General features: G+C 33.2%; 1 long non-coding RNA gene and 3 other non-coding genes across 4 annotated transcripts; all 4 read left to right on the top strand.

Moving 5' to 3' along the window:
- Positions 1-707: 707 nt before the first annotated feature.
- Positions 708-810, top strand: LOC114165495 (U6 spliceosomal RNA). Its single transcript, XR_003599720.2, has one exon. It is a non-coding gene; the product is annotated as a U6 spliceosomal RNA (small nuclear RNA).
- A 9,661-nt stretch (positions 811-10,471) lies between these two features.
- On the top strand, positions 10,472-11,219 carry LOC114180271 (uncharacterized). The gene is made up of 2 exons (XR_014995187.1): positions 10,472-10,662; positions 10,718-11,219. It is a non-coding gene; the product is annotated as an uncharacterized LOC114180271 (long non-coding RNA).
- On the top strand, positions 10,517-10,621 carry LOC114165541 (U6 spliceosomal RNA). The gene has a single exon (XR_003599729.2). It is a non-coding gene; the product is annotated as a U6 spliceosomal RNA (small nuclear RNA).
- Positions 10,999-11,219, top strand: LOC114165445 (small nucleolar RNA U3). The gene has a single exon (XR_003599710.2). It is a non-coding gene; the product is annotated as a small nucleolar RNA U3 (small nucleolar RNA).
- Positions 11,220-27,110: the final 15,891 nt, after the last annotated feature.

The raw sequence follows: 27,110 nt of genomic DNA, 5'->3' as shown, positions 1-27,110 counted from the left end.
AATATAAAAACCGATTTAAATATATTGTTTAAAAAACCTTGTAAAAATTACTTTATAATAAATAAAACACGTATTGAAATAAAGTCAAACACGTATTTCCCATGAAACAATGTTTTCATTTCTTTTCGAGAAACAACTTGTAGAAAGTAAAAATAGTACTGATACTTATAAAAATTCATTTGATGTATTATTAGTGGGTGAGTTTTATATAAATTATGGTTTACAGTTAATTTTAAACATATAATGAAGATTAGAAATATTGTAAAAGAAATCAGTGATTTATAATAATATAACTGCCATAATATAAAATCCAAAGATGATAAATGGTGATAAAGTAGATGAAACCAAAATGAAGTAAATAAATAATAGTAAAAGAAAATAAATAAGGACAGCAGAAGAAAATAGAAAAACGTGAAATGAAAAGTAGGGTGCAGTGTGAATAGCAGAGTAATGAGAGGCTAGGAGGGTAGGAGGGCAGCTAAGGTAGCAGTGTTAAGAGTGAAATCCTGTTTTACTTATTGTTGTGTTTCAAAAATATCTTCCTCTGCTCAGTTTAGGTAACAACAAAATTCTTTACACTTCCTCTGGATCATGTTACTCTGCATACTCTACTTTCCTTCCACTTCTCTTCCTTCCGCTAGAGTCCCACACCGTATAATTTCTGCAAAAGCTCAATCTTTATAACGGAAGCAACAAGAAGCAAGCTCGTCTCTTCGGGGACATCCGATAAAATTGGAACGATACAGAGAAGATTAGCATGGCCCCTGCGCAAGGATGACACGCACAAATCGAGAAATGGTCCAAATTTTTTTTTTCTTTCTTCCGAGTTCCTTTTATGAAGTTTCAGTTCAGGTTTGTTTTTATTTTCTTCATTTTACAGGGAATTCCTGTCTCTATTCAGTGGTATGTTTGAACAAATAATGGATGTAGTTTCAACATCACGTCTGGGGCCAGATGCAACAAATAAATCCATCTCCTTTCCAACATATTTCCTTTCAACTTTTCACAATCAAAATAAATAACCTCATCCAAAGCATCTTCAGATTGCAAGTCCCAACAGGTACTATAGTCCCATATCGAAAGAGTTTTGGAAAGTGAACATGTTTATAAAGCCGGACTTCATACATCTAGTTACGACCTTACTTGAACAGGATCTGTTTTATAGGATCGGTTCAGATGGTTACAGGTTGTTTGACAGACTCCTGCTCAAATTCTTTTTTACATTTTCTACTTTTCATTATACGAATTTTTTTCTTTAATTGGTTACTGGAAATTTTAGTTTTGTTCATAACTTCATTTACTTTCTCATCTCCTCTAAAACGTTCAATGTTTATTTTACACTTTTTACATTTCCTCCTTTCCATTATACGATTTGTTCTTTTTATTTGTTACTGGAAAGTTTAGTTTTGTTCATAACTTCATCTACTTTCTCATCTCCTCTAAAACGTTCAATGTTTATTTTACAATTTCAATTTTAGATTATTTAAAAACTAATTAATATATGAATAATACTTTTAATTTAATCAGATAAAGTAACCAAATTTTTGTGTGGAACGTCTAGTTTTGAATTAGAAACATTTTGGGTCTACTATTTTGTCGTAGACAAAATGAAGATAGTTTATAAAAATAATTATTAGATATATATTAATAAAGAAAAAGATCGAGAATTTGCAATGAAATATTAAGGATATTTTTGAGGAAACATTAAATGAATTCATTATTTAATTCAATTTATAGTAAAATGGAAGGTTAAGATGAAAAATAAACTATTCTAGTTACTTTTGAACTAAATGAAATCTTATTTATTCGTTTATCAATATTATATTGTCGTCTCATTATGAACACTTTTTTATTAGAGATGGCAAATAAACTCGTTTCAGTGGGTATTGTTCGAATTCGTCTCCGTTTTAACGGGAAATCCCTGTATTGACTGGTATGGGTATGGGTATGGGTAATCTCCGATTTTTTTAATTGGGTATGGGGATGGGTATGGGATGTACATATCCCTGTCATAATATCCGTTCCCGTTTAAATTATTAAAATATTTACAATTAATTAAGTAATGATATATCTAGTGACTTCTTGGACTTGATTAGAGAGAGACAGCTGTTGGATGTCAATCTGAACAGGGTCAGAGAACAGCTTGGATCAGAGGAAGTCAGAGAATTTGCTTTGAGTGATGATGGCATATTGAGGTTTCGGGGCAGAGTATGTATACCCGATGATGCGGAGGTAAAACAGTTAATTCTTGAGGAAGGACATAAGAGTCGTCTTAGTCTGCATCCTGGCATGACTAATATGTACTAGGATCTTAAGGAAACTTTCTGGTGGCAAGGGATGAAGAAAGATGTGGCTCAGTTTGTGTCGGCATGTTTGACGTGCCAGAAGGCGAAGGTGGAGCATCAAAGGTTCGGTGGGATCCTACAGCCTTTGGAGATACCAATGTGGAAATGGGACAGCATCTCGATGGACTTTGTGACCCATTTGCCACAGACTTTTAGAGGACATGACACCATCTGGGTGATAGTGGATCGGTTGACCAAGAGTGCACATTTCTTGACGATGAACTTGAGGATGTCCATGGCTAAGTTGGCCCAGCTATACGTTAAGGAGATTGTGAGGTTGTATGGAGTACCTTCGAGCATAGTTTCCGACAGAGACCCACGGTTTACATCCTGGTTCTGGCAAACCCTACAGGAGGCTTTGGGGACCAAGTTGACCATGAGCTCAGCCTATCACCCTCAGACCGATGGCCAGTCTGAGAGAACGATTCAGTCATTAGAGGATTTGTTGAGGACTTGCATATTGGATCATCTGGGTGCTTGGGATGAGGTATTGCCTTTGACAGAGTTCACCTACAACAACAGCTTTCATGCGAGCATTGGTATGGCGCCATACGAGGCCCTTTATGGCAGGAGGTGTAGGACTCCTCTCTACTGGTATCATGATGGAGAAGCGGTGTTGGTTGGACCAGAGTTGTTAGAGCAGACCACCGAGAAGGTGAGGATGGTGAGAAATAGGATGCATGCTTCTCAGAGTAGGCAGAAGGCCTATGCAGACCGTAGGAGGAGGCCCTTGGAGTTCGCAGCTGGCGATCATGTGTTCTTGAGGGTGACCCGAACCACCGGTGTGGGAAGGGCTCTCTGCTCAAGGAAACTCTCTCCTAAATTCCTTGGCCCATATCAGATCACGAGGAGAATTGGGCCAGTGGCCTATGAGATAGCTTTACCCCCGCAGTTGGCAAACCTTCACCCAGTGTTTCATGTCTCGCAGCTGAGGAAGTATGTGTTCGACCCGGCTCACGTGTCGGAAGCCGAGGATATACAGATTAGGGAAGATCTCACAATGGAAGTACCGCCCATAGCTCTTGAGGATACCAAGGTTGAGGAACGTCGAGGAAAGACCGTCAGTCTTGTCAAAGTCATCTGGGATCGGAGGACGGGTGACTTGACTTGGGAGTTAGAGGAGGACATGAGAAAATCACATCCACATCTGTTTACCTGGTGAGTCTTTATTTTTGAGGTCGAAAATTTTGTTGTTGGAGGGAATGTAAGGCCCATGAAAATCCTGTTTGTGTAATTCTGCCCTAAAATAAAGGGCTACCTTGTAATTGGGCCTAGGGCTGGCCCAAGTGATAGAACTGAACCCTAATATGTCCTAACACTTCCACTTTCTCATTTTCACAGATTCAGCCGTCATCTCTTTTTCCCTCTCACAGAAAGCTCTGTTAGGGTTAGGTTCCTGCCATCATCAAGCTAGCTCGAAGTTGTTTCCTACTTCATGTAAGTACTATTGCTAGCCATACTCGTCTCCATGGTTCCTTTTCGTTTTCCTTTCAGTTAGGGTTTTCAAGTAACCCATCTCGTGCTTTTGTTTCTCTATCCTTTCAGCCGCTTCGTTCGTTCCTTGAGTCGCTGTGTTCTCACGCTTGGTTGCCAAAGTTTCCTTAATCCCTTTCCAGGTAAGGGAAGCTAGAACCCTCCAAAATGTTTAAGATGTTTGTGGTTATTGGTGTTGGTCTTGCGTTTGATTGTATTTTGAGCACTGTTATGGATGTATAAGATGATTGGATCATTGTTTGGTATGTTATGTTGTCCACTGCAGGAGAAAACAGTGGCGAGGACTGTTAAACTCGCCTAAGCGGGCATGCCTCGCCTAGGCGAGGTTAACAGGGGCTCGCCTAAATGTTTTGCCACGAAGGGTCGCCCAGGCGACCCACATTGATTTTTGAGTGAGCGAGCATCTCGCCCAGGCGAGAGGGGTCTCGCCCAAGCGAGATCCCGCGTGTGTTTCTGCTCCATTTCTCGAGCCCTCGCCTAGGCGAAGGGGGCTCGCCTGAGCGAGCACGTCTCGCCTGAGCGAGACCCTTCAGCCTGAGCGAGGGGCTGGACGAGACAGGGTGTTGTTTGGATGCTTGTTGGTTCTTGGATGATTGATATTGGTTGAGTATGAATGTTATGATGAGAAATATGTATGTACTGGAGTACTAAGTAAGTTTGGTATGATTCATGAATTGTAGATGATGGGTTTGGTATGAAAATTGGCATGTGAATTGAATGAGATGGGTATTGTTAAAGTGGCATGAAAATGAGATGAGTTGGATTCTATGTGCATGGATGGATTATGATGAGTTGGAATGGGTTGGACCCGGAAATGTGAAAGGTAACGACATTAAAGGTTGACATAACGAATGTATCTTTGCATGGTGAATATCATTTGACTGTATAATCGTATTTTTGTCTGTGTCAGTGCATAATCTCTTGGGGTCTCTAGGTGAGATTTTCAGGGTCGCGCTTCAGTGGTCGGGACGTAATTCCATGGCCCCTGTTAGTGGGTGTTCATGGTGGTGCCCCATTTGTATAACTAGGTAAGGTTGCATCCTAACACTCTGAGGAGTCAGTTAGTCTCACCTAGAGCGGACTGACTCCTGTGGTGAGAGTAGCAGGAGGCCTGAAATTCATTAAGGGCTAACCTTGTGGTGAGGGAAAATTGATCCATCGTAACACTTGTAACACATAGCTCGGGGGTGAGCAGCTCGGGGGTGAGCAGAGGTATCCACCACAAGCGCGAGCATCCGCTGAATCCGACCAAGTTATACGTATCCGGATGAGTCGAGTCGAGTCGTAGTTTATTGATTGAAAAGTCATAACATGTTATTTGTTGTATGGATATGGGATGGTGAAAGTATATTTGATTGCATGATGAAAATACTATTGGCTCTAGCTTACCCTATTTGTTGTATGGTTGTCTTGTATGTGGTTCTTCTTTCTTGCGATGATCATCAATTTGATTGATGGAAGCAGATGGGCGAGGTTCCCGCGGTCAGCAAGGAAATGGCGACCCCGCTGCATAGTCTTTTGGACTGGACTTCACGTTTCTTTGGCTTTGTTAGGGCTAGGGCCCATGTATTGTTTGACTCTTTAATACTCTATTCCTTCTGTAGACTTTTATCTTGTTCCTTTGGCATCGTGGTGTGCCTAGAACTTATAGGGGCTGTGTATGAGACCTCAGGACTGCGCTATTGACTTATCCGCGTGCGATGTTTTTTTTAATTTTGTTTAGTGATTAAATGGGACGTTACAATTTGACTTGTTTAGATTTTTTTCCTATATATCACCTCTTGTTTTCAAGTTTCTCCTTTTTAAAGAAAATATATTTAGAAGTCTATCCATGGCAAAATTCCATCTTATTAAATGGTTAAAAATAACATTTATGAGAACATAACTAAAAAGGTATATTTACATAAATAATAAGTTAATTTATTTTAAAGATTTTTCCTAATGTCAGATGTTTTAGAAATCTCTTTTAAATGATTATAAAATGTATTAAAGTAATGAAAATATTGAAAATCCACCTTCATTCTTAAACTTAAGAAATATCACAACCTATACCATCTTGCTTTTTATTTGTTTTCCAATAAAATAATCATTATAATTATTTCAGAAGTGTAAGAAAAACGAAAAAGAAAACATGCATGAGGTGACTTCCCACAATAAAATTTATTCAAAATTACATATATTTATTCAATTTCTTTATGTATTATTAGAATTAATAATATACTAAATAAAATAGAAATATAGTCGTACTAACCGGTTGAGATTGGTTAAACAATAAATGTAACGTCCAAAAATAATAATAATAAAAATAAAAGTTCAATACAATAATTTCAATAAATAATTTATTATATTACTTATAAATATTTTTAATATATATATATATATATATATATATATATTTTATTTTTGAAAAATAAATTTTTTATTATTACAAAGAACAATATATTTATCATAATAATTTATAAACATATAAATATGACAATTATAAATATAGAGGGAGTCAAGACTAATTAACTAATAATGAGTTTATACTGCACGTTTAGTTATTGTTCTTGCAGAGAACAAATAAGATAAGTTAGGCACAAGCGTCACCTTACCTATGTAGTCCGCTATCTTCTTAGTTGGCTTCTTCCTGGTTGATACATGTCAGCTTGAACCCAGGAGGGGTTACCTGCAGAAGGGACTTCGAAATTCAAGTAAGTCAAAGCTCTTAAAAAGTCAAATCAGTGATTAATGAAGTAATGAATGTGTACCTTTAATTATTGGGGTCCATGTGTATTTATAGAGCATTAATTATGTTTGATTATGCCATGGGTCGGACCTTGGGTTGGGATTTAGTTTGGGCTGTAAGTGGGTCTGGGCCCTAACCCAGGCCCTTAGGAGGACTCATTGAACCAATAGGAGGGCTTGGATTTACGTATATTGGAGTAACCGGCCTAGGCCGACTACTTTCCTTGGCTGTTTACGTTGGTCATGTGTCGTCTTGTGCAGGTTGTCCCTCTAGTCGTTAAGGTTACCGGTTTAAGCCGGTAAGGCTCAGGCCAACTCAACTTAGGTTGACTACTTGACTGCTTTGGCATATATGTGTCGTTTTATTACTATTTGGTTGAGTTGGCTAGGTGTGATACAGCTATTATGTATCAGTTATTTAATATAAGTATTACAAAAGTAATATATTTTAAATTAAAGCCTAACAACTTCAAATAATAACATATAGTTTCGATTGTTATAAAAGAATTCAATGTATAAGAAACATAAATTAATAATATTGTATACATATACTACAAATTTATTTTAACATATTTATTAATTTATATAAATTATAAAAGAAAAAGGAAGTGAGATAAGATTGCACATAGAAAACTACAAACCTTATCTCTAAAACAAATCTAGAACCAAATGTCAAAAACTAACTTAAAGAAATAGTGTTATCAAAATATAGTTAAATTTAAACTAAAAGTAATGATCACGCTAATCGTTATAGATAAGGTGTGAGAGAGGTGAATGGAATAAAAATGTGAAAAGAGATAGAAAGTAAAAAAAAAAAACAAGAGATATTTGGTGCGGTAAGTTCATCTCGTATAAGAAAAGAAAGAAAGAGAAATGATAGGTGGTGTGAGTGCAAAATAGCAACGAAGAAAACAAAATATACCATCAAAATCTCAATCAACATTGGTTTATCTTCCATAATAACTAAGGTACGGGAACTAGATACATTATTTTATTTTTTATTTTATTATTTATTTATAATTATTTTTATAAATTTATAGTAGTTAAAATAATTCTAATTTTTATTTATCTTCAATTACATACTCGATTGATTTATATTTATCTCTTGTTATGCACTTATCTTAATTTATATTTATAGTCAGTTATTTTCACTTAAATAGCGTTGTTCTGATTTAGAACTATGTGGTCCTTCATGTACGTAAGAGTGAGGTTAATCCTTGTTGGATGTAAAATAAAATATTTTGTAGAATCGTTTATTTTTATTTTTTAAAGAAAAATCATTCTTAAGTAATTAAAGTAAGGGGAGAATACATCTATCATTTTATGTTTTTAATTTTATTAGTTTTTCATAATTATTTTTATTTCTATATTTACCTTAAGTGAGGTGTCCCTAATATCATTCTAATTTATATTTAGTTCCCGCTCTTATTTATTTATTTATATTCATCTTCAAATGTGCATTGGTCCTATTTATTCAATTTATATGTACTTTTATTTATTTATTTATATTTATATCAATCACATACTGGTCCTATTTATTTATAATACTTATTTTTAGTTATGCACTGATCTCATTTATTTATTTATACAATTATATGATTTCATATCAAAATAAAACTTATGATAAAAAGATTTGATTATTCTAGTTGGAGGTATGATAAACCTCCGTGCTCACACTTGAGAGTTGCTGCGAGCAAGGAGGTTCGTAGCTGGATGCATCATGCGTGTTGAACTACAGACGGGGAGGTCCGTAGAGTTGGACCACGAGCAAGCAGGTTCGTGCAAGCATTGGAATCCCTAAGACCAACTTAAGTGTGTATCTTGTATAGGGCATTGTGTTTTTCTTAATTTCGTTTTAATGTGTTGCAATGTGGACTTGGACTAGGAGGTGTTTGATTGTGTCAAGAGAGGGTATGTTCATGGCTAGTGGTGAGCACGTGATAATATGAGCGGGGAGGTTCATATTATGATGCTCTCGTGTGAGGATACGAGCGAGGAGGTTCGTATGTTCCGTGCTCACACTTGAGGGTTGCTGCGAACGGGGAGATTCGTAGTTGTGGGATCACGTGTGTTGGACTACGGGCGAGGAGGTGGACTACGAGCGGGGAGGTTCGTAGAGCGGGACCACGAGCGGACAGGTTCGTGGAAACATATATATCCTGGGTCTATGGTCAAGAAATTGTAGGTTGGAAACCTTAGAGCAGTAAGGTTTCTTTTTTTAAGCATTGGCTGAAATAAAGTAATTTGGGGGTGAACTCTATTTATTAAATTATACGTTTATATTGTTACATGAGCTCACCCTTTCTATGTGTGTTGTTTTAGGTGGAGCTAGTGACGCTTAGAGTCGGAAAGGGGAAAACTTGGAAAGTTTTATAAACTATATTTAACTATTTTGTAAACATTTAGTTAATCAATTTTGAATTATGTAAATTTGGAGTTTATTTTATGGTTTTGAATTTCGAGACATTTTATTAGGGTTTTAATTTTCTGCGTTTTGGAAAAGAACTTTGAAAAATAATAACATATTTAATATCAATTTACTTTATTTTATTTAAATTAGTAATATCCGACCGGGATATTATACCAAATGCATCGATTATCCTTGAAGAATAAATTGGAGTCACTTTTTATCTATCCCCAATAATCCAAAAAAAATTTATCCATAACCTCTTTCCTACAAATGTTTAGAAGCTAGTATATAGGAAAAAAAATGTAGTTAAATAATACTTTTTTTTTAATATAAAAAATATAATATGTACTAAATAGTGTAAATATAAAACGCATGCAGTACTATAAAATATAAAAATATATATTATTTGTAGAATTTTATGCTAAACTTTTATAAACATATTAGTAAATGAAAAAATAAAATAGAGGGAGAGACGTCAAATAAATACATTTAATTCTTTCTCGTCTATTTTATTTTGAAATAAATAAAATTTATCTATATTAAAATTAAAAAATAATAATTTAAAGATCATAATAATCGTAATAAAAATAATAATTTTATTATTTTTTATTATCATAAAAATAAAAAAATGTAAAAACACATGCATAGGTCTATAATAGGTTTTTTATAATATTTTTTCTTTTCTCTTCATTAATATTTATTTAAAAGTTATTTGGATATAAAACATAATACAGTAGAATGGAACTGTTCTCAATTAAAAAATACACATTCACAGTAAAAAATGGTCTTATTTTATTAAAAGTATTAACTTCTATAGGATTTATTTATATTTTAATTAATTTTTTAACAATCTAAAATTTAGGTCGAACTGTGGAGTTGAGAAACTTTATTACATTTAGTAAATTATATTTGAAGCCTTAAAATGACAGTTGACTCCCGCACAGCAAAATAAAATGTAATTTTGAATTAAAATAACTGACGAAGTTATACATTTTCTATTAAATATTTTTAATTTATATTAAAATGTTTATATTTATATTTTAAGATTAAAATTAAATAAATAAAATTTTATGAATTAAAATTATATTGATGAAGTATGTTTATTTAAAATTTAAATATAAATGTAAAAATTGATTTTGACGTATTGATTACTGTCCATAGACCTATTGATTACTGTCCTCTGTGACCTTTTCTTCAAACTTCACAATTCTATCTTTTCACTTTATTTAGTCTGCGATGCTTTAACCATCATCTTCTTGTAATTAACATCTGAAAAAATAAAAAAATATGTTTTAATACATATACAAAGAGAAAAAGTAATTAAGAGTAAGTAAATAAAAGAATGTGAAATGAAAAGGAAAAGACAGAGAGTAATGATGAGGCAGCTAAGTTAGTAGTGTTTACAGTGAAATCTTGTTTTAACTTATTGTTGTGTTCCAAAAATACATTAAAGAATATCTCTCTCTGCACTCAATCCTTTACGTCTTCCTCTACACTGATTTCCTTTCACTTACTGCCCCGTTAGAGTCCCACACCGTATAATTACTGCAAAAGCTCAATCTTTATAACGGAACAATACAGAGAAGATTAGCATGGCCCCTGCGCAAGGATGACACGCACAAATCGAGAAATGGTACAAATTTTTTTTTCTTTCTTCCGAGTTCCTTTTATGAAGTTTCAGTTCAGGTTTGTTTTTATTTTCTTCTTTCTTCCGAGTTCCTTTTATGAAGTTTCAGTTCAGGTTTGTTTTTATTTTCTTCATTTTACAGGGAATTCCTGTCTCTATTCAATGGTATGTTTGAACAAATAATGGATGTAGTTTCAACATCACGTCTGGCGCCAGATGCAACAAATAAATCCATCTCCTTTCCAACATATTTCCTTTCAACTTTTCACAATCAAAATAAATAACCTCATCCAAAGCATCTTCAGATTGCAAGTCCCAACAGGTACTATAGTCCCATATCGAAAGAGTTTTGGAAAGTGAACATGTTTATAAAGCCGGACTTCATACATCTAGTCACGACCTTACTTGAACAGGATCTGTTCTATAGGCTTGTACCTCTGTATCCTTAAGTTCTAAGGAGACAGGAACTGAAGTCTGGTGGATGAACTATGACCCTGTGATCAGAGCGTGATTAATGGTTGGATGGGCTTATTCTCTGGACTGGGCTCATCTTTGGCTGTAGAGGATCGTTCCCAGTCATTAGACCTGGGATGGTTACAGGGTTGTCTGACAGACTCCCACTCAAATTCTTTTTTACATTTTCTCCTTTTCATTATACGAATTTTTTTCATAACTTCATTTACTTTCTCATCTCCTCTAAAACGTTCAATGTTTATTTTACAATTTCAATTTTAGATTATTTAAAAACTAATTAATATATGAATAATACTTTTAATCAGATAAAGTAACCAAATTTTTGTGTGGAACGTCTGGTTTTGAATTAGAAACATTTTGGGTCTACTATTTTGTCTTTATAAAAATAATTATTAGATATATATTAATAAAGAAAAAGATCGAGAATTTGTAATGAAATATTAAGGATATTTTTGAGGAAACATTAAATGAATTTATTATTTAATTCAATTTATTGTAAAATGGAAGGTTAAGATGAAAAATAAACTATTCTAGTTACTTTTTAATTAAATGAAATCTTATTTATTCGTTTATCAATATTATATTGTCGTCTCATTATGAAAACCCTTTTTACAGAAAATATTATTTTAAAAGATATTTTATTTAAGAAATTTTACTTATTCTTGGAAATATGTAACTTCGTTCTTTCAAAATCGAGAAATAAAACTTTCTTTTTATTTTACTTTTTCTTTTTTTGTTTTTGTTATCGATATTAGTGAGATTGATTAAAAAATGTAAGAATTTAGAGAATTGTCGAGGTGATCTATCTAAAATGAAATTTAAATATATCATTATTAAACAAAGTTTATAAGTAGAAAAGATGTTTATAGAGGTTTCATTTTAAAAATACTATTATTTCTCTAAACTTTAATTTGTTTCATTATTTTGGTATTTATATATAAAAATTATGGATATAAATCTAATTTTATAAATTGGTATATAACTTTAATTTGTTTCATTATTTTGGTATTTATATATAGAAATTATGGATATAAATCTAATTTTATAAATTAGAATATAAGTGTTATAAATTTTATTTATAGATTTAAAATTGAATTTTTTAACATGCATTCAAAAAACTTTTGTTTAAATATATATATATATATATATATATATATATATATATATATATATATATATATATATATATATATTTAAAAGATTTTGATTAGTAAAAATGAATAAAAAAAATCAGAGATAAAAATTTAAAGTAAGTTTAATCATGAAAGCAAAGATAACGTCAAATAAGAAAAAAAAATGACAAAAGAAAAAAAGAAAATATGGATAAAGAAATCCAAATTTTAATTATTTAAATGAATTTTTAAAGTGTTACTTATTTAACTTTTCCTTATAAGATATGGAGTGAGGTTAAACTATTCTTACATTAATATTGGAAAACTCATGTTGCATTATTTAATTTTTATTTATTTTAAATTATATATTATTTTATTTACTTATATTTTTTTTTAAATATTATTTTTATTATTTATAGTTACAATATTTTATTTATCTTTTATATTTATATATTTGTTTTATTTAATTTATTTTTAATTATGTAAATATTTTATTTATTTATTTTATGAAGTGATTATTAACTTATTTATGAAATGTTAAAGATTTCATCATCTAGATTAACAATCTAACTGAATCTCATTTATTTATTTTACTCATTTTCTATATTTAACCGTATGAATAACTTAAATATTTATAAAATTACGATTTTACATGTGTAAAACCTTTATGAATACATTTAAATTGATAAAAGATGGACTAAAAAGGTAAAGAAAAGGAATGACACAACAAAATCTATACTAATAAATTATCATGTTTAATACATGACAGACAATATGATATGAAATATGATCATACTTAAAAAGCTAGTGAAGTTAACCTTGTCATGACTTGTTAATTTAGATTTTGTTTCATCTTAATTCCTTGGTAGCTTTTGAGTGACTCGTGAGTAAGTATGACAAGTGCAATGTCTCACGAGTTCGTTCAGTACATTAATCTTCCGGAAGTAACGTGTGTGAGTAGAATTGTGATAGGAGTTGGATGTGCTAGTTTTTTGTAATGATGAGTGAAACTTTAGTAGTGTAACATCCCATTTAATAGTTTTAAAATACTAAATAAAGTATTATATATGATGATAGACCAAAGCAGATAGTGAAAGACTGATATAAAAATATTAGTATAGTCATCCCACAATCATAGCAATATAATTATATAAAGACTAAAGTTGAAGTTGTTTAAGAGTATGCTATCTCTTAAAACAAAACTACCAAACAACATGTCAGAATCCTATCCAAAGCTCCACTATTTCCCAAAATGGGAGTATCCTCACCTGAAATCCACTATGCTCACATTTTAGTGATCATTTCAAAAGAAGTAAACAAACATAACAACACAAAAAACATAGGGTAAGCTAATATGAAAAAGAGTTATTTTGGTAAACCAAAATCAGGTCATAAACTTCATAAAAAATCAAATTACATTATAAACTAATTCTATCATAACAACACATGACACTGACTCCATTATCGGAATACATGCAATGGACATCGAATCCCCTAGCGGCCTGCACCTGTGTGTGGTTCCCAAACTCTGTAAAGTTTGGCGTCAAGGGGTTATCACCCAACCACTCACAAGGTAAATCCCTTTCACGCCTAGGACTTGATCGAGTACAGTGGCTAGGATCTCCTTCTTCTCTTCACTACATAACTTACTCTACTCTGCTTGAGTATGAGTAGTTATTAGAGAAAGGATACCAACCAATAATGAATCCTTATGTCGTTGCATACACTAAATTACCATTGCTTAGAACTTCCCTTGAAATTCTAGAAATCATCTCTCACACCACACTTGCAGATGCATACACAGATATACAGTATTTCAATTAGTATTGAATATCAAATTTAAACAAACCACATACTCTAGAATGAAAGAGGAACCTTGGATCCAAGTCTTGATCCACTCTCTCAGCGAGCACATCTCCTTGTTGGGCGAGAGGTACACTCTTGACAAACGAGACATTGATCGCCCAACGAGTTTATCACCGAGATTCCAGGGAATTCACCCATAATTCGCCCAGCTAGTGGGACTCGTCCAGCGACCCTCAAAATAGGGAACCCTTACTCCATAATTTGCATAGTGAGCTCTTGTTCGCCCAGCGACTCTTGAATAAGGTATCTCCTGGTTTTGTTGCTCGCCTAGTGAATCCAACTCGCCCAACGATGTATAATTCTATATATCATAATTATGCATAATTATGAAAATTCTAAAGTTGTAAAAGAATGAAAAACCCCCCTTTTTAGTTGTCGAACGTATAACTCAACCTAAAAACAACACAAACATGATTAGGACACAAAAATAGAACCATTGATCGGTAGAGACTCATAAGGAACGATCAAAATTCACTTGTGACTCCTCAATCATCACATGTATCCCTAAGAAGAATTAACAGAGAAAAGGGCAGAAAATCAACTTACTTTGTGGAGGAAACTGATTAGACAGAATCAGAGAGTACGTCGTAGGGATCTCTCTAGTAGTCTTTGATCGTCAAACAAATGAAAATATGATGAGATATGGTAGAAAGAAGGGAGAGAGCTCCTAGAAAAGGTTTTCTAGAGAGATAGAGTGTTTTGAGGTAATGAAATCCTTTTATGAAATTCCTATTTACATATAAGCTTTTTATTATTAAAATAATAATAATAAGATCTCATTATCTAAAATACTACCACTATTTTCTAGGTTCTTACAAGTAGTAATTTCTGTAAAAGCCTAATTGTAAACCACTGAGTTTGTTTTTGGGTGTTGTCACTATAAAATATTTAATATTTTTGTATGTTATTTTGTTTTATCCAATTAATGTTTTTTTCCTCTTCTTTTAAATGCATTAGCTTACCCTTTTTCTTTTCTTTCCTTGTGTTGCTAGTTTTCTTTCTCTCTTTTTTGTGATGATCGTGTGTAAATACGTGAGCAGAGATAAGAACAGATGGGGTCAATAGCTCAAGAGCTAGAGCCAGTCACTGATAGTTTAAAATAATGATTAGTTCAAAAGATGAAGTATTTGTTTTTCTTTTGAAAAAACTATATCAAACATACTTATGATATTTTGAAGTACTTTGGGATGCTTAGGAAAAGTCATTTTGAAATACAATGTTAAAGGATTGTAATAGTCTTTAAACTTATTCTATATAGACATGTATGGCATTTTGAGTATTGATTTTATTAAGTAATGACTTAAAGTTTTTGAGCTGAAATTTTGGGTGTTACATTGGTTTAAAAACAGTGAGACTCGATTATTTTAATATTAAAAGGTTTTAGTATAACAAAAATTGTTATAAACGAGTTTCATTATGTTTAAAAAAAATTCTCTCTAGAAATCACTTTTCTAGAGTTTTATGACTTCTTTCTAAGGGTTCTCCTCACCTATTTGCCTAATTGAAGATCTGAGACCGTAGAAGTGATCTTCGCGATGAGCTCTTCAATTTGGACCGATCAGTTTCTTCGTTCACATAAGTTAAGTTTCAACCATTTTCTTGGTCTGCTTTTGTTTTTGTTGCTTGTGAGGCTTTTTCTACTTGCATGTGATGCTTTCATCTTCTATATGAGTCTCTTCTGATTATTCTGATTACTGATCATAACAATATGTCCTGATCGTTCTTGTACTGTTTCTATGTGTAGGTAGATCATCCTGTGGAGTTAGATGTGTTTTGTTGTTCTTAGAGTTGTTTGGGTTTGTGGATCCGCTTTGACCGATAAGAGAAACTAATTTTCTGTTGAATTGACCATCTTGACAATTAATTGTGATGTGGTTTATTGAATTGATGAATTGTATGTGGAAATGTTTGATATGGTTTCTTGAATTGATGAGTCGTGTGTTGAATTATTTAATATGATTTGTTGAATTGATGAGTTGTATGTTGAACTGTTTGATTTTGATCTATGTTTCGTCTTGATTTGGGGAAATGTTTGGATTTGTGTCTTGAGTGATTGGGTATCAATTTTGAATTCTCTGAAAACCATTTCGAATCAGAAATAGTAAATGGAAGGTGCACAATTAGTTAAGTACACTAGATCAATTTCCTGCTTCATTAACCGTCAGATCGAGCTGAAATTTTCACAATTGATCTGGTCACGACCTTACTTGAATAGGATCTGTTCTGTGATCAGAGCGTGATTAATGGTAGTGACCTGGGGGTGGTCGCAGGGTTGTTTGACAAACTCTCATTAAATTCAATATCTTTTTTGCTAAGCACCTCATATACATATACCTTCTTATTTCTAATCTGAAATTGTTAAAGATTACAAAGTTTATTTTTGTTTACAGATTAATAAAAGTCCATTTTAATCTCAATTACTTGTCTAATGATATGAATTAGTGATTCAACACAATTTGTCTGGGTTATCTTCTTATTTAGTGCGGTTGGAGGTGAAAATAATTAAAATTTAAAATGACGACAACGGTCATATTTGCATTTTGTATTTTAAATTTTTTTATTAAATTATAAATAAAGTATAATTATTTATTTACTAAATTTATATTTAATTGTTAACTGTAATAAAATTGTATCCCTTAAAATTAACATATGGCATTAAAAAGAAAGGACACTGCATGTAGTAACAGTACATTTAGAACGTGGTATAATAAGTCAAATTAGGTTTGAGAAGAGTTATGCTGTATAAGTCATTAAACCTACCCTAAATTTAAGGGTTGTGCAGTGTGCTATAAAATTTTACTAAATTTTTTCTCCACCTTTTTACGATTTTTTTAGAAAAACATTTCCAGTTAATATTATGTGATTGGAAAAAAATGTTAAAATGAAACTTTGGTACCTCGTGAATACATTACTGAAATTGGTGGTGTTTTCCTTTTAAATGCACGACACTTCTAATTAAAAAACGACGTACAACTTGATTAACATATATTTCATAAGATTTGGTGAGTTAATTTTTTTAGGCCTTTTGATCCTACTTCACATACATGGTATAAGACAATAATTGTACTTAATTATTTGATAGAAAATATAAAACTGACTAAAGAAACGTAAGTAAGAAATGGTATAGAAAAATAATTTACTTAACTATTTGTAGAAGAAATAATAGAGCTAGCTAAAGGAAGTAGTCAATGTTCTAAATATGTAAGACTTGTTATTTTTCCTGTCTCATTTTAAGGGCCTATCCTAAGCAGATGGGCCTAAAGGTTGGCCTATAGGGTGTCAAGGCTCCTAAAGCAGCCAAGGTTCTCCATTCTGCACTCATTTGCAAGCATTCCCTTTCTCAAACACTATTTTCTCCTTGCAGAAGGCTCTGCTAGGGTTTAGCTCTGAGTTTTTGTCAAGTTAGCTCAAACTCATCCTCTTACTCCACATAAGTCATTTTCAACTTGTACTCTTCCATTCAGTCTTCTCTTCCACGATTTTCCAACTAGGGTTTTGTTATGGTGAGCTCATTTTAAAATTGTTCTACTGTTTCAGCTCTTGAACCTGCTCTTAGAGCTACTATGCTCAACTGTTGGGTGTCGGAGTCCCTTTTTCTAGCTAATTCTAGGTAAGGGAAGCTAGGATTTCATTATTTTAAGTCATTTTCGCATGGTTGGTCTGTTTATGTTATGGAGACTTGATTCACGATGTCTGTGGTATGAAAATGCATTGCTGGTGTTGTTTGGATGATTTTTCTGGCTTGGCACGCGTAAGAGTATGGGAGGTTCTGCTGATCTCGCCCAGGCGAGCTATTGGTCGCTCAAAATGAAAAGCTTTCGCCTAAGCGAGTAGCTCTCGCTTGAGCGAGAACAACTTTAACCACCATTCTCTTTGATTCGAGGGATCGCCTAGACGAAGTCCACTCGCCTAAGCGAGAGTAGTCTCGCCTGAGCAAGTTAGGCTAGCTTGAGCGAGGCCTCGACTTGCCCTTTGTTCGCAGTCTCGCCCAAGCGAGAGCAGGTAGCTTGAGTGAGGGGTTCCTCTTGCCTGAGCGAGAGCTCTATAGCTTGAGCGAGATTGACAAGGTTAAATGTGTATGTGTATGTTTCATGTGATTGGATGAGGTGTGCTTTAAACCGTTGAAGTTATGAGGCCATATACACTCTATATGATATAATTGGGGTTGGAAGTCGATGTGTTTGGTATAATATATGTTTGGATAGTTGGTTATTTATATATATTAGCATGAGATTGATATGCATGAAAACTCTATGATTGATTTGGTGAAACATGGACAAGTTATGTGTAGGACGTAATTCCATGACTCTCATAGTGGGCGCTTATGGTGCTGCCTCATCATATGGACGTAATTCCATGGACCCTCTTAGTGGGAGTCAATGGTGGTGCCTCATCTATTGGACTTAATTCCATGAACCCGGGGTGAGAGTTCATGGTGGTGCCTCATGTATGGACATAATTCCACGAAGGTATTGTGGTGGTGCCTGAAGGCCAGGACGTAATTCCACGAAGGCCTCGTGGTGGTGCCTCATGTATGGACGTAATCCCACGAAGGCCTCGTGGTGGTGCCTCACCGCTAGGACGTAATTCCACAGTCTGGTGGTGGTGCCTCATTGTACGTATCCGAATAGTCAAGTCTAAGAGTCTCAAGTGGTTTGGGTATAACATGTGTGGATGTCTGTTATTTATGTTTGATTTTTGAACTTACATGTTGAGTGTTATGATATAAGGATCTTTTACACTAGCTTACCATTTAGTTTGCTTGTATGTTGTGTGTGGCTTTCTCCATTGCGATGATCATCAATTTTATTGATGTGAGCATATGTGAGAACCCCTGGCAGTGGTAATGATAGTAGAGATGTTGCAGCTTGATGGTTATGGATGGGTATTGGGCTCACTATGGAGCCTACAACTGAAGGAGATTTAATAGTTTATGATTCTCTTCTCCTGGACAGGACCTTGTACCACCTTTAGAACTATTGTATTTAAGTTAGGCAGTGTGGTGTCCCTTTTCTTTTGTTATGATCAGGTTTGGGGTACTGTGTACCTTCATATCCAAATTTTCGTGCTCTCTGGATATTTAAGTATGTGGCGTTTTATTAAATTGGATTTATCTATTTAATTGGGATGTTACACTAAAAAATATAAGAGTTGTATAGAATTTTGAATAGTTAGTTATATTTGAAAAGAAACTCTTGGCCATTCGATATCATTTATTTTAACTCTTTCAATAAAGCCTCTGTAACCTTTTCTTCTGTAAGGGTACCTTTCTATATATGTTCTTCCATTCCAGTAAGCTTTATTCCTAGAATTATTAAGAATTACTGATTAAAACAAATTAAAATTATATGTAATATTAAAAAATATTATTTTATTTTTTACAAAATGTAAAAATAATATAAAATAATTTCCTTTATAAATTTTAATATGTTTTGTGGCTAATCGTTCTTTGCGTATAAAATAATAAATTTATAATTATATAATAAAATTGATATATTATAGTTTTCTTTTAAAATCTTATTTCTTCATAGTTGGAGTTTCATTTATTTTGGTGGGTTTACTTGCTTTAATTGTAGACTTCTTTCTTTAATTTTCGTAATCAAACTCACTTTAACATTTCAATCTTGCATAAGTTATATTTAGTGCTCTAAAAGTTGAATTTCTTATAATTGTTGGAAAGATATAGGTTAAATTACTTTTTTGTCCCTCTATTTGTCATGAAATTTTATTTTGGTCCTCAAGTTTTTCGTTGTCTCAATTTGATCCTCATTTTCTTAAAAATGACTCAATTTGGTCCTCACCGTTAACTTTGACCAGACGGTGGTAAGTCAACGCCACGTGTCAATTTCTGGTTTTTTTTTTTAATTTTTTAATATTTTTTGAATTTTTTTAATATTTTTGAATTTTTGAATTTTTTTTGAATTTTTTTTGAATTTTTTTTTAATTTTTGACACGTGTCACTTCACAGTTGTACCACGTGTCAAAGTGACTCAATTTGGTCCCTATATTTGTTTTTAGTTTCAATTTAGTCCCATTTTTGTAAAAATGAAGCAATATTGTCCTCCGTAGATTGAGACTCAATTTAATCTTCGTATACAACTTATGATGATATTCTTAATAAAATTGACATTTTTATTAAATATTTGTAGAAATATTTTTAAATAAGTTTTTTTTTAGTTTTATTATTAAACAAAGTTAAACCCCAAACTTAATTTCAAAAGTTAACAATTTTATCATCATATATAAAGGTATCAAGTGTATCATATTATACAAACTTAGTAAAAATTAAAAATCAAATAACTTGTCACACATAAGTTTAGGAACTAAATTTCAAGTTCAAAACAAAATCAAAGTCTAATGTTTTGTGTAGAATTTAAAGTTAATTTAAAATATTTATAGAAATATTTAATAAAAAAATTAATTTTAGTAAGAATATCACCATAAAATTTATAAAAAAGTAAATTTAGTAACCATTTAAGGAAGGATAATATTGCTTCATTTTTACAAAAATTGGGACTAAATTGAAACTAAAAACAAATATAGAGACCAAATTGAGTCAGTTTGACACATGACACAACTTTGAAGTGACACGTGTCAAAAATAAAAAAATTAAAAAAAAATTTAAAAGAATTTTAAAAAAATTAAAAAAAAACAGAAGTTGACACGTGGCGATGACTTTAACACCGTTTGGTCAAAGTTAACGGTGAGGACCAAATTGAGTCATTTTTAAGAAAATGAGGACCAAATTGAGACAACGAAAAACTTGAGGACCATAATGAAATTTCATGACAAATAGAGGGATCAAAAGAGTAATTTCACCTAATTATTATTAGTACGCTTTTAAAAATTAAAATTTTAAAGTAGTTATATATATATATATATATATATATATAAGATAAATAGTTTAATTGATTATAAATTGTTTCTTTGAATTATAAAATATTTGTTAATATTTTTGTATTTTTGTGTATACCGTAATAATTTTTATGTGATGATTAAAACTTCTCTTTCTTCTTCTTCTTCCAACTTTCAAAAAAATGTCTCAATTAAATCTTTTTTAGAAAAAAAATATTAATACAGTTAACTTTATTTATAACTTTTACCATTAAATTTTATTATAAATATCAATACTTATTTTGTAAGTATAGGTCATTTTAAATATCAATACAGTTAATGATGTTAATAATTTTTTTCTAAAAAGGACATAAGTGAAACATTTTTTCAAAAAGTTGCAATTCACTTATTATCCTTTCATCAATTTAATGAGAAATAATAGTATTTTATATTTTTAAAAGTTAATTTTGTAGGAACATATAAAAGCATAAAACAATATTTAAGTTATTACTTTAATTATTTATATTAATAAAATAACAACTTTAATAAAGTTGATTTAATTTATTAATCTCTCACTGTCTACCATTACATCAATAAATAGATAAACAAATAAATAATATATATATATATATATATATATATATATATATAATATAATATAAAATATTTTGTGATAACTAATATGTCCTAAAAATTTATAATGAATTTAATAAATTGGAAAAAAATCCTGTAAGAGATTCGATAAAAGGTGAACTATGTCACATATGCTTACACTTATTTTTTTATGTAAATTTATGCTTCATGATTTTATTGATTGTTTTTATTTTATGGAAAATTTGAATAGTATTTCTTATGTTATGTTACCAACACGTAATATGTGTAACATCTCATTTAATAGATAAATCTAACTAAATAAAACATCGCACATATTATAATATCCAAGAGCACGAGACTTAAAGTATAAAGATCTTACAATCATCCAAATATACTCAAAAGGAAAAACGAAGGCACTACACAATGTTAGGAACAAAATATAAAAGTTCACAGTTATCTGACACAAGCTTGTGCATAAGCAAAATATGGCATATGCAACAGTGCCTACAGGGAGTACTCCAAGGAAGGAGACTTAAAGTATAAGGATCTTACAATCATCCAAATATACTCAAAAGGAAAAACGAAGGCACTACACAATGCTAGGAACAAAATATAAAGGTTCACAGTTATCTGACACAAGCTTGCACATAAGCAAAATACGACATAGGTGAAAATGCCTACAGGGAGTACTCCAAGGAAGGAGATTCCACCTAAGTCGGGCTACACTGCAGAGTTTCCATCACCCTGACGACCACTAGGGGTTTCCACATCTGCTCACATCAATAAATTGATGATCATTGCAAAAAGGGAAAACCACACACATTACAAACACAAGCAAACAAAAAGGGTAAGCTAGAGTAAAAAGGTTTTATCATACAATTGAAAAAGCAATTTAAAAGTCAAAGATACATGAATCAACCAATCATGTGATAGTAAACAAGCAAAACTCTAAGACTCAATTATCCGGATACATATAAATAGTCAGATTCACTGCATGCTTGCACTCGTGGTGGCCTCTATTGCTCTACAAAGCCATTCCCAATGGGTTTCACCCTACCACGCACAATGTTAGCCTTCAAACATTTAAGGCCATTATCCTGCCAAAGACTAGGGCATCCTGCTACTCTCGCCACTTGAGTCAGTACGCTCTACTTGAGACTAATTGATTCTTTAGAGCTTCAGAATGCAATCCTTACTTGAATCCTTAATTATATACTGAGGCACCACCACGAAACCTTACTAAGAGGTTCGTGGAATTACGTCCATTGCCTAAGGCACCACCATGAGCTCTCACTAAGAAGGTCATAGAATTACGTCCATTACATGAGGCACCACCATGAGATATCACCAAGAGATTCATGGAATTATGTCTATTACCTGAGGCACCACCATGAGATCTCACCAAGAGATTCATGGAATTACGTTCATTACATGAGGCACCACCGTGAGATCTCTGATAATGTTAATTTTTACCATTATCCAAGCTATATTTCATTAGCAAAATCATCTCTTCTAAAGCTTTTAACCTACTTAATCCTCAATTTTACCTTACTTTTGTAAATAAATACATTGTGGGTTACATTGATCTAAATATACCACTAATCCCCATTTTTGTGTCCTTTTTGCAGATGGGAAGCTTTGTTCCAAAAATCCAGACTAATGAGTGACGCGGAATAGCAAAGAGAGAAGAAAAATGTCAACAGGAAGCGCCTGGCGACGCGAAGCCAGCGCCAGGGGGAACAGACCGCCAGCCACGCGCTAGCCAAGCGCTACTGTTAGTCATCGCCTGACGGCACTTGGTCACCGCCGGGCGGTAGCGGGAAGACTTGCCCCCTGTTTGGTGGCTTGCGCCTGGCGGTGAGACCCTTCCGCCAGGCGCCAATGTTTGCTGATGTGGCAAGTTGGCTCTTTTTCTTCTGTTTTCGCGAGGGGAAAAAGGATCTTTGGCATTTTGGAGGCACGAAGAACACATTTGGAGAGCTTTGAGGAGTGTTAGGGCTTGTGGAAACAGCTCCATCTTCCTCTTTGTATCTCTTTCTCTTCCTTTTCTTCCATTTTTAAGCTTGAGCTCTCCATGGCAATGGAGAGCTAAACCCATTTTTTGTTGGGATTAGATGTAGCCACGAAACTCTTGTGTAAATGCAAATGTTTTGATTATATATATGACTGTTTCATTAATTGCTAGTCTTCTTATTTCTTCACTTAAAGCTTGCATGATTTTTGGTTCATTGGGTGTGGAAATATCTTTTGAAACCTAGATTTGAAATAAGAAAACTCAATGGAGCTTGTACCTAGGAATGGAGCTTGACCCATTGGTTGTCTTAAACCTTTGTGCATAAAGCAAATTTGCTTATTAAGAGTTCAAGGAATTGGCTTTTAATAAGGAAATTTAGGCTCAATCTATTAAGGAATTAGGGTTTGAGTAATATTATGGGTTGGCATTAGCATATTAATGAAGAGGATGTTAAATTGTAGTTGCATGAGAGCATAGTTGGTGAATTCTAACCCCGACAATATCAAGTCATATCATTTCTAATCTTTTCCATTCACTAAATGCCTTTAACTTCCAAAGTTCAATTTTAATTATTTATGCAAAGTTTAATTTCATACATTGAAACTCAAAATATGGATTTATTCATTAGTTTAAATTAGTCACTAATTACGCAATTAATTAGTATACACGAGTCTCTTGGGAAACGATATCCCGGTCTTACCGGTTACTACTTACGCAACTTGGTACACTTGCCAAAGTCTTAACAATCTCACCAAGAGATTCATGGAATTATGTCCAAATCCATACCATAGCCATGTCTCACTAACTAATCATAGAATTAACGTGCATAACAATCTCATGCCAATATTTAACCAACAATCTCATCATTTTTCATACGTACAATCATACCAAGCTCATCAATTCCAATCCCAATATATCAAATAGAGCATACATAGCATCATACTTGAACCGTTTAAAGCACAAATCATCCAATCACGTGAAACACCCACGAATACAATCAACTTCTATCAATCTCGCTCAGGCTAAAGAGCTCTCACTCAGGCGAGAGGAACCCCTCGCTCAAGCTACCAACTCTCGCCTGGGCGAGATTGCACACATAAGGCATGTCAAGGTCTCACTCAAACTAGCCCATCTCGCTCAAGCGAGTGGTCTTCGCTTAGGCGAACCCTCAAAATAGAGAGGGGGTGAGTTGTTGCTGTTCTCGCTTAGGTGAGAGCTCCTCGCTTAAGCGAGAGCTTTCATTTTGAGTGACCAACTCGCTCGCTTGGGCAAGTTCAGCAGAACTCACTACTCTCTCTCGTGCGGAACCAGATTCAAATCATCACAACAGTACAAGCAACATATTTTCACGCAACCAACAACATATATCAAGCACCCAAAACATAGAATCAACCAAACATGCATAAGAACTTGAAAACAGTAAAACCCTAGCTTCCTTTACCTGAACAGGGGCTAGTAGACAATGGTAAACACCCAACAACGAGCACCATAGCTCCGGGAACAACTTTGTGAGTTGAAAATACTAACACCAGAACCAAAACAGGGTTGCTACGATGAACTTAGTTGGAAACACGAAAGTAAAGCTAGAGAAGAGAAGATATGGGTTGAAGACCAACTTACGTGAAATAGGAATGGAGTTCAACTAGCTCGATGAAGACCGGAGCCAAACCCTAGCAAAGCTCTGTTGGAGAAGAAGTGGCAGTGAGAAAAGGAGCTATTTTTACAAAGTGTGGCAGAATGAGAGGGTTAGGGTTAGAAAAGGGTTTTGGACACCTTATGGGTTGGCCCTTAAGTCCAATAGTTAAGGCCAAGCCCTTAAACATAAGAGTAGAAAAAGTGGGTCTTACAATATGAATTCATTGACATAGATGATATAACACCCTAAATTAATAGAGATATTAAGCATTAAACCTCACAAGTATAGTCATATACTTAAACACTAAATCACATATGTATAATCATATACTCTAAATTATTTACTAATTTAAAATGCTCCATATAATTGATTTAATCACCCAGTATAATTATATCATATTAGAATATTCTTCATTCTAAATATACAAAGTTCTTCAAAAGAAATTTCAATATTCACTACAAAATATTCTGTAAATTGTGACAGTTTTAATATGATTGTTGTTTAAAACCGTCATTTTTTACCACATAATACGACACTTTTAGAATTGTCACATTTCACATGCATAGTTTAAACTGTCATATTTTATGACGTTTATAATTGTCATTTTTTAATAAATCTGAATTTTTATTTTTTTCCTAGTTCCTTTTATTTTTTAATAAATCATTCCCTCCTTTTTCCTTTTAACACTAATTTTCCCTATACTCTCCCTCCACCATTGCTCGTTGCATAAGCACTGCCATTGCATCAAACCTCATCAACAACACATCTCAACCTCACCATCACCGTCGTCGTCATTGTAAGACCCGAGAAAATTAAATAAACAATTATTTACTAAATGCGGGTAGTAAGAGCCTTTAGGGCATTTAATACGAATTATTATGATGTGGAAAAGTACTAACTCAAGTGGTTGAGAGTACTTAGTTGTGTTGAGAGGACTTGGGTTTGAATCCTATGTATGCCAATTGTATGATATTTTAAAATATGCATTATTTTAATGTTATGATTGAATGTGAGTAGTGATAATGTAATCCTAAAAGTGTAGGAATTATCACGAAACATGAATTGGTTGAATTGGTTGTGCATTGACTTTGTAATTAAGTGGTTGTGAGTTCAAACCTTGCTAAGAACGAATTTAAATTTTGTTTTGCCAAAATTTCTTTTGGCATGGAGATGAAAAGGCAGAGTAAAACCTAGCTAAATGGAGACTTGGTAAGGGGGTGTAAATGACTATTCTGAGTGCATTGTGAGAGGGGCCGATCAGAACAATTACCTACAACAAAGGCATAAGGATTTCAGACTAAATTGGTGGAGAAAACAAAGGAGCACGTTTGGGGATCACAAAATAAGCTTGGGATTTCAAATTGAGCAAGGATTAACAAGTAATGGGAGTTGTTTATATATTTTTTAATCGTGTTCAATATATTGTGCCTTGTATTAACATAATTGTATGAACCTCATTCTGTTTATGCTGTTTTTCTACAAAATTCTGGGTTGTCGCCCAAAAACCGCTTGGCAGGCATGGATGTGCTGCCAGGCGACCCATTAGTTGTGGCCCATTTTCTAGGTTCTGTTATGGACCGCCTGGCGGCGATGAACTACTGCCAGGCGACATATCACTAATTTTGGGTCTATTTTGATGTTGTTGTGCGAGAGTCACTTTGACTCCTGGAATTGGTTTGTTTAAACCCTATTGGGTGCCTTACTACTATCGAACTTATGAAAATTATGGGTGTGGCAAAAGTTTGGAAAACAATTGTGCATGATCAATCATGAACACATGTTCGAATTTTGGAAGGGAGTGAATTGGAGTTGATTCCAGAGAGTAAAGGTCAAATGAATATTAAGAATTAAATTGGGAAGGGAAGTCCAGTAAAGTATATGCGAATTGGTGTATTTTGGTTCATTTAGCAAAAAGGATACATTCTAGAAAGGGGCTGAATTACTTGCAGGTATGGAAAAACTTAGGTTTTTGCTTGG

Source organism: Vigna unguiculata, chromosome 1, assembly GCF_037176805.1.
Source record: "Vigna unguiculata cultivar grain cowpea cultivar isolate G323 ecotype 2 chromosome 1, ASM3717680v1, whole genome shotgun sequence".
Lineage (NCBI taxonomy): Eukaryota > Viridiplantae > Streptophyta > Magnoliopsida > Fabales > Fabaceae > Vigna > Vigna unguiculata.
Note: the sequence above shows the minus strand (reverse complement) of the source record. Positions and strands in the feature narration are given on the sequence as shown.